Genomic DNA, 16,249 nt, shown 5'->3' on the forward strand with positions numbered 1-16,249 from the left:
ATAAATACAAGCCTCCTACCTGGAAAGCGTTCATCTCCCCTCTCCGGTTGTATTTACAACTTGGAACCCCACTACTTCCCCACAATTTTGCCCCACGTCATCAACATGACAGATTTGGATGAGCACAGAGTTCATCTTGGAAGTGTTGCTGGTTTCTATAAGCTTCCCTACACTTTAACATACATTTATTAAGTTCACTCATGACAGGCATTAGCTCTAGCGTGTAAATCTGTCTTGTTGTTAGCTGTGACAATTTGAGCAAACGCATGAACACTCAAGTCGTCAGGATCAGTTGTTGAGTCGGCCATATCTCTTCATTATGGCAAGAGCGCCGTTAAGTTTGTCACATAATGAGGAAACTGAGTAACAAACCCCTCTGCGTCAAAATGGGCCGACACATTTTATCCACATACTGTATGTTGCTGTCCCTCACAACATCACTGATGTCTCTCATTTTCCAGCCAGGAAAGAAGACTTGTCAGTTCAGCAATAGTTTTAAATAAATGCAGTACAGTTTTGTTCTCCATCACAGAGAATTGCCCTTCACCCTCCAAATCCCCAGTGGTGTCTGTTGTAGAGGAAAAGCTGTGAGTGTTTGCCAGTGTGCTTGGCAAAGCACAGAGACTGGGTTCAGCTGAATATGGGGGTTATTCTTGGAAGCTCATGTTTGTGTGTATGGAAAGGTGTGTTTTGACGCTTACCTGATTCAACATTTTTTCTTGCCTTTTCCTTTGCTGAACTCTTTTTTTCTCATGTTTGGTGTTCACGGCTGAGTTATTTATTATTAATTTCAGATGAGCTGATTTTAATTTGTAAATTTCCTTCTTATTCCCAGTTTGTTATGGTGCCAGGCTTTGTGTTTATATGATGGTGGGTGTCTGGCACTCTCTCTCCTTTTGTCTCTCTCTCTCTCACACACACACACACACATACATACACACACAAACACACAATCTGATGCCTCCCGGCTCAAATGGCTTTTGTGCTTAATGCAGCGTAGTACACAGCAAACCTCTCCAAGCCCAATTAAACTAAACTATCTAAAAAGACAAGGGATAGAAAATATAATACCGTCATAAATATTTATACATAGGAGCTATACCATAAGCACGTTTACAAGCAAATGACTTTGGTAATGAAAAAATTCCCTTGGTCTACCCATGCAACCACATAATACAGTCCAATTAATAATGGAAAATCCAATCCATGCATCTCCTGGTTAATCATTTTATCCCTCAGTGGAAATTAAGTATGATTTGTCAGTGGGGTTCAGTTAAGCAAGTTAAAAGCCCGCAGCAACAGTTTACCAGCCTGTAAGTAATAGAAAATAAACTTTATAATGACTGACAGCTCTTACCCCACTCATAGAGTACAGTAGGGCTGGGGGCGTGTATGCCGCTTGTCAGCTTCAGTTTGTTTGCTTGTTCTTTTGGAGGTGAGAGGTTTTACTATTTCCTTTGGGCTTTTTTCAATCCCACCTATTTTTTCTCCTTTTTATGTGATGAGTCATTTATATACACAAACAAGGAGCCTAAATTTTAGGCTTGCACAAACGCTGTCCCAAGAATAAAAAGCCACCATTGTGACGGGAACAGGCCACATTAGAACGGCGGTGAGAACATATAACTACTGACAAAAACTGGCTTCAGGCTATACTGTGGAACTGAAAATGGAGGCTAAATCTATTTTACTGCATTTATTAGTGGTTCCAATTTAGTTTGTTGCAGTTGCACTCAGTTCAAATGCACATTCAAGCAAGGTAAATGTTGAGGGATACTGTACGAGACAGTGTATTTCAGGTACAAGTTAATTGACAGCGGTGTACTGCCGAGAGTTCAGAGGTTGCTTTATGATATTATGTAAGCTCAAGTGGGTAAACAGGCTAGAATAGCATTGCCTGCAGGGAAAAAAATAGCCTCATTTAGTAAAGCGATTTTTCTCAAGTTGGCTTGCATCCACTTTGTTAAAGTAGCAGCCAATTAAATTGCACATTAAACCTTGGTAGATGACCTGGCATAATATGACAAAGTTGTATATACAGCAGGGCTAGTTAAAAATGTTGTTAAGCCGCCAAAGTGCGATGCATCATCAATCCATGTTCGGCTAGTTGAGATGCAACAGACAGCATGGCCTCAACATTTTAATAGGCTGCAAATGTACGTGCGCTGCCCTTGGAGGTTCTGGCAGCCTTGGTCAAGATTATGTTGCATATTGCAGGCAACTGAAACTGTACATTTCTATGCTGTACATTTCTGCGGGACCCAATGGGGGGCTTAGAAGAGCTGGATATCCATTGAGAGACTGACTGAGGCTCCATGGGATTCATTACAGAACTGACGTGTCCACAGTGCTCAACCAAAAAAACAAAGAAAACAAACCAAATAATGCTGAAGCTTTCACCTTAGATTATTCAAAGTGTCCAGGCACACTTTGAATACTTATGTTTTTCAAATAATACATATTTCATAATTAACTATTTATATGTTTTATGTATTATATAAAACATATAACAATACTATAGACTAGATTATAGACAGCAGCCATTTTGAAATGAAATAGCAGCATGCTCAGTAGCATGGACCTACATGGAGTCAAACTTTAGTTTATGTCATTAGTAACACCTGTATTTACCCTGCTATTCATGTCAAAATGGCTGCTGTGAAAAAAGTCTGTCAGTACAGAACTGCAACAGCACAATGTGCAAAAATTGCCTGTCAATGCTGATCCCAGATCAGATTTTGACACTCCCTTAATAATAATAATAATAAATTTAATTTATAACGCACTTTACATCAAATAAATGACCTCAAAGTGCAAAGTGCCTTAATGTTAACCAAACTGTTTTATTTACCTAATCCCAATCTTATGCACCACCATAACAAAATTCTTTAACAAGCCTGACTCAACCCTAACACTAACCATAACCAACACTAACTGTAATTGTTCATTTGAAAACAGACTGAGTCATCTGTCAGTCAATAGGTGAAAATGAGATGCAGTCTACAAAAATAAGTATAACTCCATATATTTACACATTTAAATCATATCATTATATATATTTAATTATATATTACTTTAAACAACTTTGTGGTACTATTAACTTCCTATTTATAAAAACAAGCGCTTCCTCAGGGTCTGGTTTAGTCTTGTTTATTGCCTTTTTTTTTTTTTTTTTTTCAAAATCTCACCAGCACGGCCAACAGGTATGCTGGATACTCCCACTGATGTCATTCAGTGCTTCAGATAATGACTAACAGCTACATGGATGACATCCCTCACTTGAGAACCTGATAATGAGAAACATCTTTCTTTTTTTTTTTTTTTTTTTTTTTTTCAATGGAAAATGACTCCTTGCCTGCTAGATATTCGGTTGTTCACGGCGGCGTTTGGGTTTTAAACTGTTTTGTCACATTCAGAGCAAATAAACATTAGGTGATTGACAGCTCTAAATTAGAGTCACTCATGGTTCACTGAGCACTTGAGGCAGATTGCGAGGCTTCGAATGGATATAGGTTGCAAAATAGCCCATATGAACTGTCTGTCTCTCTTTGAAGATGATGGAATTTCTGCATTATTTAACAGCAAATAGCAGAGAGTGACAGGTAAGACAAGGCGAGAGGACATGTGACAAATGCCAACAAGCAAGTCTGAACCACTGACATTGAGGGTGCTACAATAGTATGCTCCATAGCCTGCGATGCCACGAAGTAGCCTTGAGAAAATAGGAAGATGACTGACAGCCTTCAATTACTTAGGGTTCATTGCAAGTTTGCAATTACGCAATGCTGAAAACTCTGTGTGTTGCAGAGTAGTCCAGAAACGCTGTCAGTTTCAGACATATTGATTTATTTGACATTAACGTGCTCAAACACATGGACCAGACTGCGTATGGGCGCCCAGGACAAGACATTTAAAAGGTAGGATCACCTTCCCAGTGAGGAGGAGATGTTTCTATTTTCTAAGGTTCAAAACACAAATGGCAACTTAAACGTGAAGTGGCATCATCTCCTGACACGTGCCCTCTGCAGCAGAACTAAGGAAATGCATTTTATGCTGAGAGGCAGTTGTGAGTGATCCAGGCCTTATTGAACTTGAGGAAATAATGAAGGGCTGCATGAATATATGGATCAGTGCGGTCCCTCCTGTACCGCTGTCAGTCCAAGTCAAGATTTGAATCCACTGGGACAGTTCACACTTTCACATGCAAGGTCACGCAGACAGAAATCAATTTGTTTTATTAAAATTAGTTGGCTTGTCTTTATCAATGCGTGTGACAATAACACATACCATTTTTTTTTTTTTTTTTGCTTTTGAACCCACTCTGTACTAACCCCAACTCAACTCCTATCATGATTTTTTATTTTTATTTTTTTGGGGGGTATTTATGTATTTATTTATTTTTATATTATTTTGGTAATTCAGTTTTCTCTCTCTCTCTCTCTCTCTCTCTCTCTCTCTCTCTCTCTCTCCCTCTTTCTCTCTTGCTTGTAATTTTGTTATATGTTGTATTTTTTGTACTTTAATTTCAAACATATTTTTAAAAAGGAAATCAGTTGAATTTGCTTGGATTTCAGAGGGTTAAAGGTGTCCCATTTTATATATGCCACTTTTGTGTGGCGGCAAATATGATAATGCACCAAGAAAAAAAAAGGCTAAAGGGTAAAAGAAGGATCTTCACATACAGCAATTTGAAAAGACAACATATGCTCAATGTAAATTAAAGATGATTCTGATAACATTAAGAAATGTTGTTGCTAACCTAGCCCTTGTCAATAAAAGGTCTCACAAACCAGTTTCTTTTTCTTGAAATCCAACTCCACTTGGATGGCAAAGAGTAATTTGTTGACATTTTAGACCAAAAATCCCCATTGTATTTTGCGGTAACTTTGCAGCACCAGAAAATAAGTGAAGGAGTGAATATTTTTCCTAGCTGCTGTATCATCTGTTCTATTTATATGTGGGTTGGCTCTATCCAAGCAGTCTAATTGGATAAATAAGTGTTCCAATCACGCATCGTGAGTCTGTAAGAGACATCTTGCCATGCTTTATGACTTGGCTGCTAAGCCAATTAGTGGTAATATGGGAGCTAGTTACACATTCAAGCTGCCTCTCTTTTCAGTTCTTATTTTTATTCTCATGTATACTATGTGGAACAAACTGCAGTGTATACATAGTGGCAGCTGGTGTATAGGAAACAAATATTGTAGCCTTTTGAAGCCACAAGCTTCCCTTTTTACCTTCTTGGAGTTGCTTGGAGCTGGAAGACAGGCAGAAGAACCTGTTTTGAGTGACCTGGTAAAGCTGAGGAAGAGTGTAACCTGCCAGTTGATCAGGTAATCTGACAGAGGAGATTATACTGACCTCTTCCCATTTTCATTGTGGATTAGGTTTGTTTGTAATCTATTGCAAGAATGTTTGTGATCACATAGACCACAGTAGAAGGCAGGCAGCAACAGATGGGTCAAACAATGACTTTCACCCAGGCAACACAAGTTTAAGGTGAGTCCCTCACCAGGCCACAGTGGTAACAACAAAGTGGTTTTCATGCCTAAATGTGACCTTTCCCCAGCCTTAGCCAAGTGGTTTCCCACATTTTACATTGTGTGCCACAGGTTCAGATTTAGTGTTAAATCTGCTCGACTGCGTAATGAAGCATAACAGGAAGAGGGCGCTGTTCGTCCAGAGCAAATGGAGCTCTGAGACTCTGCAGGTGGTTACGCTCCAGGTCCAGTTAGAGGGAACAGGATTTTGTTGCTTTGTTTTGTTATTCTTATTTTAAGATAGACTGCATGTTGAAAAGAATTAAAATAATAATCTGTTCTGTTATTAATTTTTGTAGTTTTTACTCATCACTATTGACAGTTGCAGTTTGCTTTCATTTTTTTCACAGCATAGCCAGCCAAAAAACTGCTCTATGCAAACTGAGGGTCAGCTTAAGCCTTTGAAACTCAGCACAACATGAGTGGCCCTTTACTTTGAACTTTTTTTGTTTTTGTTTGTTTGTTTGCATTAACATTTTTGAAAAACTTGTTTTATTTTGCACTGTTCTTGTTCTTTGTATTTGGGGTAATGTTTTGGTAACTTTCTTGCTAATTTTCTGGGTCATTTTCCTGTATTTTTAAAATATAGTTTTGCTAATACTCTGTATCTATTTTTAGATACATTTCTTGTAATTTCTTTCTTCATTTTTTTATTTTCTGGAAACTCCTTACCATTTTAATTATTTTTGGGGGTCATTTTGAGGTAATTCTGAGAGAAATCAAGTTAATTGGTTCAGGTTTCAATGGGTTAAGTGAGGACTGTTTAGACTCAGTTGATAAAAAAAAAAAAAGGTGGAACCATCTCTCAGTACTGAGAACCAGTGAGAACCATGTAGACTCCACTGTCTTTGTCAGACTAGTGCAGACTAGAAAGACCGATGCGCATGAACTGATGAAGCCCCTTGGATAAGAGGCGAAACGTCTTCCTAAGACAAATACAAGTCCAGTTGCCTACGATTCAACTTCCCCAAAGAGAACGAAGACTTGGATAAATGAGAATATCCATAGACATCTGAACTGAGGGATTATTACTAATTCCTACACAAACACCACTGTAAGTGTAGTCTTGATATTATGGGTTTGTAACAGATGAATTGAGCTGTGGACTCTTTGAACCACGGCACACCCGGTTGACTCTTACTAACACAGCCTTGCATGTGCTCCATTACACAGCCGACAAAGCGGCCATGTACAGTCCTTCATATTTGTTTATCAAATTATTTCACGTTAAAAAAAATGATGAATGACAGGGTTATGTCACTTTGTATACTACAGTGGCACCGTCTCATCAGTGTGCGTGTGTGTGTGTGTGTGTGTGCGCACGCATGAGTGATCGTCACTCTGTCTAAACATTATGGGCTCTCTCTACTGTCAAGGCCATTACATTTGACCTTCCCAACCCTCTTGGCAGCTGTAACTGATGGCACTAAAGGGCTTAATGGCCATTGAACTGCACTGAACTCCAGTGAACCAGCAGTACATAAATCAAACTTTTGAGCTTTGAGAAGAGAGTCAGGCCAGTCCCATTACATCCTCAACCCAGTGTTCAAGTGTAAAACAAAGACGGGACAGTGTGTGTCCCCATCAAAGAGGTTTCCACATTGCTTACTGAAATGCCAGTAAATCAAAACGCATGTGAACTGCGACTTCCAGTGAGTCATGACAAATGATAGTATAAAACAAATACTTCTTCTGCATTCAGAGAAGCATAAATCTGTTTTCTTTCCCCTTTTGAAATCTGAGCAAATTCAGCTGATTTCTTTCATGACATATTTAAGTTTAAATGAAAGAAAGTACAACAAAATTACACCCCCTCCCAAAAAAGCCTAAAAGAAATACAAAACAATTACCACAAAACAAAGCAAAAAAAACGTAAAAAAAAAAAAATAATAATAATACTAAAACATTTACAACAAAATATGCACAAAAGTAAAAAGAATATGACCACAAAATAGCCCTCCAGTCAGCAAATAAAAATGAGAAAATTACCATAAAAACATTTAAAATTTAATTAAAGAAAATTAAAGAAAATATTTTCAAGGGCAAAAATTAAGCAGAAAAAGAAATAAACAGAGTTCTTTTTTTTTCACCCCTAGATAAAAGCCCACCCAAGGGGCCTGGGGATTCTAAGGGTTAAAAGGCCATCCCCACATCTTGCCAGTTTGACACGATTTACTGCTGCATATAATTTGAATTTACCCTCCTACATTCAGTGGGTTTAGCCATGATATCCCTGATTATAACATTGCTCAACATTATGAGGTGGAACAATGGCTCTGCCCATAGAAATAACACATGTAACAGTGAGGGCAGGGATTCTATAGGGAAAAATGCACGTGAAACACCTGGAATGGATGTCACTGGACAAGGAACTACTCAACACAATGTATGCACACACACACACACACACATACACACACACACACATACACAGACCTGTAAAGTTAAATGCTAATTAAAAGGAACTCATACCTTTATTAACGCGCACACACACGCACACACACACACACACACACACACACACACACACAAGGGACACACATTTGAAAGTAAACCGTTGGCATGAACCTGCAACTACTTATTGGCTAATGCGGCCAAGCTCTACTCACTCACACATTGTTATATATATATATATATATATATACATATATACATATATAAACTCCAAACTTTCCCAAGTGCCTATGGGCTAATACAGCTATGCATTGCACACACATGCGCCCATGCATACACACCCCGCCATCCACTAATCAATTCTGAACTGCTTGTGGGCTGATAAATTAAGTAAATTACTAGCGGGTATTTAACAGGCTAAGTTTCAACTTTGTTCTAAAGCTCATTATCCCTGTCTATCTAGCTTTAGTCATTAGGATGTATAAAACATTATTAACACAAGTTGATTTCCATACTGTGTCGGGGAATGGAGCTCCCCAAGCACAAACCTCGTATCTCCACAAAGTCGTCATAAATCGAGCAAAAGCTGCTCCTTACTGTCAAATTTCACATTTTTCGATACATTTTTCAACGGTCTGGCTTGCTCCCCTGGGGTCCTGAAACTTCTCCCTGCACACCAAAGATGCAATTAAAGCAAAATTAGAGACGTGAGGGCTTCAGGACTGCGGTATTCATATTTGCTTCCTTTGCATTTTCTGCCTTCGATTTTCTCCCCTGGGATGTATAGATTGCGCACTCAGTGGATGCCCAAGGTGGTCTTAATGTCACAAAGAATGATGGAAAGCACCAATTTAGCTTCTCAATGACTTTATATCATTGCCATCTCAACCCGATCTATTTTATCATTTCCTTTATCCTTTTCTCCGTTTCTCTACCGTTCTCTCCTGTTCGTTTGGTCTCTCTCACTCCATCTCCATCTCCCTGTCGCAGTTTTATCACTTCCTGCTTCACCCTCCTTCATCTTTCTTTCTCCCACTCACTCCTTCTCTCTATCACTTTTATTACTTCCTATTCTTCTCACTTGGATGTTCAGCAGCTGGTTTCCTTGGATGACCGCCTCTGATTTTAAAGGCACTGTGTGTGTGTGTGTGTGTGTGTGTGTGTGGACCGAGATGTGCAGGAGGCGGATTCATTTCTGCCCTGTGGTACCTGTTGGATGTGAGCCAAGACGCTGCTCCCCCTCTCTCTTCACCGTCATTGTCTCTCAGCCTTTCTTACACTCTCACTAACCTATCAGTCCCTGCTGCACCTTTCATTTCATCCACTAACGTTTTCATTTTCCATTGCTCTGATCTTCATGTCTGTGTCTTTGTCTCTCCCTCCCTTTCTTCTCTCCCCCTCTTCCAACTCACTGACTTGTGATTTTGAATGATTGGGCTATTTACTACAATTTACCCACATTTTACATCACAACAAACCATTTTGCAAATCATAGGATACAAAAGATTTCACAGCATATAATCAAAACCCCTCCATTTTCAAATTTGAATTTTTGGTTGAAACACCATATAGTTCTACTCCTGCAGCCAACAAAGTCGCTACAGTTCATTGTTTATATTATCACAGAACTGATAATTGGCCATTAAGCAAACATTTCCCTGGGGACTATTTTCTCGTGGAGGAAGCATTTTGTCTTGCCCAATTTCAAGTCATGAAAACACAACACTGCTGCTGCTTTTAGGAAACTAATGTGGAGGACTTTATTACAGTGATGGAACACTGGAGTGAAGAAAGTTTGAAGTCTCTGAAAGAGGAATGAATGGAAACCAATGGCTGGAGAAAAGGGAGGGAAAATTACATCAGTTCTCAAATACGACTGCTTTCTTTGCACTGTAAACCCAAATAAGTCGCCAGAAGGCACCAGAAAAGTAATTTGTTTTTCAGAGCTTAAATATTTGTATTACATAATACAAGCAACTTTTGATTACAGTTAAATCAAAGTGTTTGTTAATTCAGCTCAAAAATTTTCAGCTAAGGTGACTTTGAAAAAATAACTTCAACAGTTTGAGAAAATGTATTCTAGTGAACAGTATTTTCTTGCCCTGCACTTTTGCTAAAATCTGAATAGGGCAACTACTTTTATGAAAATACAATACTGCAAGAAACCCTTTTACTCTAAAACTCTAAAATGTTAATCTATTACATTAACAAGTATCAAATGTGTGCATACGTTTTTCATCTAGATGAATATAACTACACCAACTTTCGAACAAAACCTTTGTAAATGAAAAAATCTTTTGACAACACACTGCATATAACTGGCAAATACACTCAGTACACACCTCAATAAAATATAGTCCACTACAAACAATAACCTCAATGTCAAACATTGAATTAACGCATTCTTGACAATGTCAGAAAAACTGAACATAATAAACTTTCTTAAAAGGTAAAATTTATGGCAGAGCTGTTGCATTGAACTGCATTAGATTGTACAGGTAGACTTAATAAAGTGGCCACTGAATGAAGATCAGTATTAAGTATTAAGTGATATGAGAGTAGATCTGGATCATGGATATGGTGATATGGCTCAAGTTTTTTTCCTGGCTTTAAAGACAGCATTTCAGTAAGATACGCAATTTTCTGAACTTAGACTGCTGTAGCCATTGTTTGTCTCCACCTCCGTAGTAAACATGTTCGCATTATTAATAACTGTTTAAACGTGCAAGTCATCCTTACAAATTCAAAACCTACAGTGATATTTGGTTTTCCCCAGCCTTGCTTATCACTAACAAATAAAACTTACATTAATGTTACGTTAGCATTACCTTAACAACAACAAAAGCACATTATGCAATTTGGGCCACGTGGCTGAAAACCTGCAGCAAAGTAGTGCAGCAACTTTTTAAAGGCATTATTTTCACTGAATATTTTTCTGAAGTTAGACTGCTGTAGCTGCTCTATTATTGGACCAGAGAAATGTCTTGTATGTATTTGTATTATTAAAGTGCCAGCAGTCATCCCTGCAAAATCAACGTGAAATGTTGTTAACGTGAAAATACCAAGGTTGTAGAATGTTGATAACATGTGACAATAGAAAGGTTCGAGAATGCTTTTAACATATGACAATACCAAGACTTTAAACAGGGGACAGGACAAAGGTTCCAGAATGTTGGTGTTGGAATTGTGACAACACAAAGGTTTTAGAATGTTGTTAACATGTAACAATAGAAAGCTTCTACAATGTTGGTGTTGGTATTGTGACAACACAAAGGTTTTACAATGTTGTTAAAATGTAACAATACCAGGTTTCTAGAATGTTGATGCTGGTATTGTGACAACACAAAGGTTTTAGAATGTTGTTAACATGTGACAATACAAAGGTTCTAGAATGTTGGTGTTGGTATTGTGACAACATAAAGGTTTTACAATGTTGTTAGCATGTGACAATACCAAGGTTCTAGAATGTTGGTGTTGAATGTATTACAAAAACACAAAGGTTTAGATAGATAGATAGATAGATAGATAGATAGATAGATAGATAGATTTTTATTGTCATTGCACAATCATATACGTATAATAATGCAACGAAATTAGGGCTCAGTCCTTTCGGTGCAGGGGAGAATAGAAAGCATCGTGCATCTTGCTAGTTGAATAGCCAAGTCCAGCAATAGATGGCTGCAGCCATGTCTCTGATATCAGAAAAAATGCAACAGTCACAGAAACACTTGTTGGATGTGCAAGCACGGTTCGTCATCCCGTGTTCGCCATGGACCTGGCGCTGGAAAATGCTGGGAGGCGGCGGCCCAAAGGGCTGTCCTTTCAACCGTGTCAACGCGCCGGGCCAGCAGCCTCGGCGTCCTCCGGAATGTCCTGGCAGCGACGAAAGTCCGGTGAAATTGGCATCCCGCAGTGCAATCCCAAGCTCAAAAGGTCCTGATAACTGTTGTTTCCTTTGCTTGGTTACGTTTCCTCCTGGACTTGTCACTGGGAAGAACTATTCACGGAGACCCCGGTGTTCTAACGGCGTCCTCCGGAATGTCCTGGTAGCGATGAAAGTCCGGCGAAAATGGTACCTCGCAGCACAATCCGAAACTCAAAAGGTGCTGACGACTGTACGCGTACACTCCCCAAGATAAGGTGGTGTTTTAAGCTAAAAACACAACCGTTCACACATACAAAAACATATAATACGGCACCGAGAGTGGAGAGCTGTAGCCGCTGCATCTATGCGCGCCGCCATGGCAACCACCAGGTTTGAACATTTTCTTCATATGTGACAATACAAAGGCTTTCAACAGGTGACAATTCAAAATTTCTAAAATGCTGGTGTTGGTATTGTGACAATACAAAGGTTTTAGAATGTTCTTAACATGTGATAACACAAAACTTCTAGACGGTTGGTGTTGGTATTGTGACAACACAAATGTTTTAGAATGTTGTCAACATATAACAATAGAAAGCTTCTAGAATGTTGGTGTTGGTATTGTGACAACACAAAGGTTTTACAATGTTGTTAATGTAACAATACAAAAGTTCTAGAATGTTGGTGTTGGTACTGTGATGGCACAAACGTTTTAGAATGTTATTAACATTTGACAATACAAAGGTTCTAGAATGTTGGTGTTGGTATTTCGAAAACACAAAGGCTTGACGAATGTCCGTCATATGTGCCAATACAAAGGCTTTCAAATGTTGGTGTTGGTATTGTGACAACACAAAGGTTTTACAATGTTGTTAAAATGTAACAATACCAGGTTTCTAGAATGTTGGTGTTGGTATTGTGACAACACAATAGGTTTTACAATGTTTTTAACATGTGACAATACCAAGGTTCTAGAATGTTGGTGTTGGTATTGTGATGACACAAATGTTTTAGAATGTTATTAACATTTGACAGTACAAAGGTTCTAGAATGCTGGTGTTGGTATTTCAAAAACACAAAGGCTTGATGAATGTTTGTCAGATGAGACAATACCCACGACTGCAGTCCGGCCCACAGGGACAACATGATCGTCAAATTCGCGGACGACACCACAGTGGTCGGGCTGATCTCAAATGGAGACGAGGCAGCCTACAGAGAGGAGGTCCAGAGACTGACAACCTGGTGCTCAGAAAATAACCTGGCTCTGAACACCAGGAAGACAAAAGAGATCATCGTGGACTTCAGGAGGACGAAAAGTGATCACCTCCCCCTCTACATCAACGGTGAGGGCGTGGAGAGGGTCCATGACTTCAGGTTCCTGGGAGTCCAGATCTCCGGTGATTTGACCTGGACTACAAACACCTCAGCCATCATCAAAAAGGCTCAGCAACACTTACACTTCCTGAGAGTCCTCAGGAGGAACAACGTGGCCCGGAAACTGCTGCTGGCCTTCTACCGCTCCTCCATTGAGAGCCTGCTGACGTACTGCCTGACCACCTGGTACGGGAGCTGCACTGCTGCAGACAGAGAGAGGCTACACAGGACAGTCAAAGCAGCACAGGGGATTATCGGCTGTCCTCTCCCCTCCCTGATGGACCTCTACAACTCCCGGTGCGTCAGCAGAGCTCTCAGCATCATCCAGGACTCTTCTCACCCCGCCTCCCAGATGTTTGAGCTGCTACCTTCTGGGAGGCGATACAGATGCATCAGGGCACGGACAAACAGACTAAAAAACAGTTTCTTCCCCAGAGCCATCATCTCCCTCAATAACACTCTGTAACCAGTACAGTCTATATCCAGTCTATCCTGTGTGCAATACATTACACTGTACCTCACTACTACGCACTTTATTTTTATACTGTTATGATTCTGTGAATCTGGTACCTGTATATTTTTATATATTTTATATTTTGTATTGTTGTGTATATTTTCCTGCACTGAAATTGGAGTTGCTGCAATTTCATTCTACTATTGTAAAATGACAATAAAGGGCATTCTGATTCTGATTCTGATTCTGATACAAAGGCTTTCAACAGTTGACAATACAAACGTTTTAAAATTTTGTTGTTGGAATTCTGACAACCCAAAGTACAAAGGTTTTACAATGTTGTTAACATGTGACAATACAAAAGTTCTAGAATGTTGGTGTTGGTATTGTGACAACATAAAGGTTTTACAATGTTGTTAACATTTGACAGTACGAAGGTTCTAGAATATGTTTGGTATTACGAAAACACAAAGGTTTTACAATGTTGTTAACATATGACAATACAAGACTTTTAACAGGGGATAATACAAAGAGATTTTAGTGCAGATTTTAGTGTTTCTATTGTGACAACACAAACGTTTTAGAATGTTGTTAACATGTGACAATACCAAGCTTCTAGAATGTTGGTGTTGATATTATGACAACACAAAGGTTTTACAATGTTGTTAACATGTGACAATACGAAGGTTCTAGAATGTTGGTGCCGGTATTAAGAAAACACAAAGGTTTGGCAAGTTTTCATCATATGTGACAATACAAAGGCTTTCAACAGGTGACAATTCAAACATTCTAAAATGTTGGTGTTGGTATTGTGACAACACAAAGGTTTTAGAATGTTCTTAACCTGACAACAAAACTTCCAGAAAGTTGGTGTTGGTATTGTGACAACACAAACGTTTTAGAATGTTGTCAACATTTAACAATAGAAAGCTTCTACAATGTTGGTGTTAGTATTGTGACAACACAAAGGTTTTACAATGTTGTTATCATGTGACAATTAAAGGGCCTGAGATTGGGATTCAAACTCAGGATACTGCGATCAGGACTCAGACCCAGTATATGGCATGCGGTCTTCTGAGCCACCGGAGCGCCCAAATTTCTTTTTTAAACATATTCATATGATTTTTTTTTTCCAGTGTGGGGGTGGGTGAGGTGGGTGGGGATCATCTTTCATGTTCCATTAAATACAGCAGCTCCAGCACAAAGGTAATGCTAGTCATTATTAAACAGTAATGTACTGTCAAATTTACAGTTCTTTAGATCAGACTGCAAGGTAAGTGATTAGGCACATGTACTTAGATCAATAAAAGTGCAGAAACATGTTTGTATTTTGATGAACTGTTCATTTAATGTAGAGTGGTGCTGTTAATTATTCAGAGACTCACAGTGCAGGTTCTGAAAAATCGAGACACATCCTCATGCAGATAAACTGGAAGGGCATGGAGAACAGTGGTGCGCCTAGTGTGGATGTCATGTAATTCCTATAACAATAAAAACAGAATTGTACATACTGTTGATTGTGAAGTTTACTGAACAAACCTGATTTTAAACAGCCCAATCATATCCATCCATTGTCCAAACTGCTTATCCTCACAAGGGTCGCGGGGGGTTGCTGGAGCCTATCCCAGCACTCATGGGGTGGAAGGCAAGACAACACCTTGGACAGGTCGCCAGTCCATCACAGGGCAGACAGACAAACAATGACAGGTATCACGGTCTAACACACGCTAACCTTATCATTAGGTGAGGTGAACTTTCACTGTGGATGAACGTCCAGCGCTGTTGGTTTACAAACTTGTAAGGATGCATTTCAGTCACCGTTCCTTGCCAAGTGCCTGAATGTCATTTGCATCGATGAAGGACGGATAAGAGTAATAACTTAATCTAGTGGGCATATATTGCAACTGTAAGATACACACCAAGCCCCCTGCCCAAATAAACGTTTCGAAATGTCTCTACATAGTGACACCCTTAAATATAACGGTTGTTTTGATCTCTCTCTCTCTCTCTCTCTCTCTCTCTCTCTCTCTCCCTCTCTCTCTCTCTCTCTTAGTTTAACCAGGTGATTCACTTACCTGACAAGTTAATCATAAGTGTCTCTTCGGCTCCCAACTGTGACCGACTGTTGCCCTGAGGTTAAAAAATAGGATGCTTTGTTAAAATCTCTCTGCTGCGTACAGAGGCTGTCACTGTTGATTATGGGCAAAAATGGAGAAGCAAAAACGACTTAGCTACCTTAGTGAGGTGTTAGCTTACAAACTGTTAGCTAACCACCTACTGGTTTTCAAGGCACACTAAGTTACTTCAAACTGTATGCTGCACTCATCAGACTTTCATCCATCATGTTACAACGAAGATTTGAACACAAAGTGACAGCCCCTCTAAATATTTAAAGTTAACTCTAATGTTATAACGTACAATAACTTTGGGTAAATAATTCAAGAATTTCTGTTACTCTCCTGACTCATCAATTATCTGGATAACATCGACACCAGCTCAACATGCCCAATCTCAAAATATCAACAAACGCCAAGAAATATTAATATTTAACACTTACTGTGAGCACTGCTAAAAGTTTAACTGCAGATCCACCTCACTACAGGAAATGGCGCTTTTCTCTTT

Source organism: Myripristis murdjan, chromosome 10 (genome assembly GCF_902150065.1).
Source record: "Myripristis murdjan chromosome 10, fMyrMur1.1, whole genome shotgun sequence".
Taxonomy (NCBI): domain Eukaryota; kingdom Metazoa; phylum Chordata; class Actinopteri; order Holocentriformes; family Holocentridae; genus Myripristis; species Myripristis murdjan.